Source organism: Xenia sp. Carnegie-2017, unplaced genomic scaffold, assembly GCF_021976095.1.
Source record: "Xenia sp. Carnegie-2017 unplaced genomic scaffold, XeniaSp_v1 HiC_scaffold_58, whole genome shotgun sequence".
NCBI lineage: Eukaryota > Metazoa > Cnidaria > Anthozoa > Malacalcyonacea > Xeniidae > Xenia > Xenia sp. Carnegie-2017.
This window is the reverse complement of record NW_025813524.1, coordinates 713,181-715,356: the sequence shown is the minus strand read 5'-3', so window position 1 is coordinate 715,356 and position 2,176 is coordinate 713,181. Positions and strand designations below refer to the sequence as shown.

Sequence of the window (2,176 nt, the reverse complement as noted above, 5' to 3'; positions counted from 1 at the left end):
ATTATTTGAGCTGTTGGCTGTTTTTGGCATCTTTTTGAAAGAAATTGAAATAAAAAGGCAAGTATTTTGTATATATCATTTAACAAATACATTTATTTAATATATTTATAGCGAAATTCAGTCGGAAAGCTTGAACAGGTTCTGAGGTTCACAAGTCCTGAGGACTTAAATGAACTTGGATGTATTACGTGTTAAATATATTATTGTGATATAAAAAGCTTTTGTTTTCAATTTAATTTTATAAAGGACAAAAAATTATATGCACAAAGCCCTCAAAGGTGTGTGACTTAAATGTACTTTCTGTCTTTCTTTTTAGTTGTTGCGAATATGCGGTTCGCAAATTTTATGGCGTAATAAATACGCATTCTTAAAAAAGTTTCTGCAAGAACTCAAATGGGAATTCCGTACAGCAATCAAACTCCTTTGGTATGGACTTGACGTTGTCTAATATACTTCGACCAACACCTTCGCTCTTTGTATAGACAGAAAACGTCTTAATAAATGTGTCTTCAAGTTTGATGATGTATTCCAGATAAGGAGAAGATGGTGATTGTAGTCCTCCTAAATCAGATTTCTTTTCATCGAATGCTTTAAAGTGGCAGAATAACTTTCTGCTATCATCCAGTTCTGTAGATGAAAGAGCATTGGTCCATTTTAGACAAGAGTGGAGTTTGAAACTCTTCATTAGAAGAAAACAAGACACATATGCAATGTCATTTTACCTCGTTATGTTAGTAGCAACATTTGGCTCCTTCTAATTCGAAAACAGTTAAAAATAGCTTTGGAAAAAGTACAACTTTATAATCTCGAATCAAAAAGTTGCAGTAGAGACGCACACGTGAGAAAGATCCACAGCAAACCCAATATACAATGCTTTGGGCGATTTGAGAATTGAATAACATTGGAAACTTATTTTGATAAAGACATTTCTGAGTGAAAAATTTGTACAAAATAACAGCAATATAATAAATATTATATTTTCTTAATGGTTACAAGGCTAAAAACATGTCTTTGTCATTAAAGATTTACATGGTGCACAAAAACCTTTAACACAAAACAATTTAAATTTAGAATGTGTGCATTTCATGCAATAGAATAAACAGAATAAAATACAGCAATTCAGTACACATATTTACATTTAAAATTTTTAATGACAACTTTATTCAGAGATGGATATAAGAGAGGGGTGTGCAGCCCTCCTAGCTTAAGCTAGATGGGGGTGCAGAAGAAATGCTAATTTCTCTATGAATATTGGTATACTAAACAATTAAGCTGAAGAAATTGTGATCAATGTTCAATAGAGCACCCGTACAAAAAGCACCCAATCATAATAAAAACGTAATAGAATTTAACAAACAAAGTTTAACATGCTACTGCAACAAGTAGCCACTAAAATCTAATCCAACATACTAAAACTACATAACACAAGACACTTGCAACATAATCCTCACTTGAGAACTGAATGCCAAAATAACAACTAGAACAAAATATCAGAAAATAAATCATAACTATTTGTAATAAATTTAATAGAGCACAAATCACAACAAGGCAAAATTTATAAATAAGGCAAACAGAGTGTATACCTCACTAAAACTACATTTGGTATTAAAAATGCCCAACTATTAACATATTAACATTTCACTCATGCTTAAAATGATAAACAAACCCTCCATGGTTTGAAACTGAATGTTGCAAATTATTATCATTTATAATTCACACACAAGCATCATGAATCATCATTGGATTACTTGGTTAGCTGGTTGATTAACTTGATTTATAGTTCAGCAAGTTGGCAAGTTGCAACCTGAAATATTACAGCGTTGGTACAAGTAAAACTCTGACAAGTTTCTGTTTTAAATAATACATTTATAATAACACCTCAAAAGTTTGAAATTTATAATTCAGAAAGGACCAAAACGCAAGAGATTTTACTTCTGGACTTCTATTCACCTAACATACTGACAACTCTATAGCAGTAACATAAACACCCTACATTGAAACATGTAATTTTTACCAATAAAAAACCTTTACGGACTTGCTAGCAATTAAATAATGGTCCCTCACCTCATTTCTTTCACGTTTTGTCACAAAATTCCATGATCTTCCAAAACAGTTTGCGTTTTAGGCGATTATTATCCCAAAATCGCACTTTTCCAATATTATTTTATAGTACGCC

The 2,176-nt window shown here is 31.4% G+C and overlaps 1 long non-coding RNA gene across 1 annotated transcript; it reads right to left on the bottom strand.

Annotated features, from left to right (window-relative positions):
• Positions 1-1,361: 1,361 nt before the first annotated feature.
• Positions 1,362-1,886, bottom strand: LOC124456632. The gene is made up of 2 exons (XR_006952357.1): positions 1,749-1,886; positions 1,362-1,477 (listed from the first exon to the last, which is right to left on the bottom strand). It is a non-coding gene; the product is annotated as an uncharacterized LOC124456632 (long non-coding RNA).
• Positions 1,887-2,176: the final 290 nt, after the last annotated feature.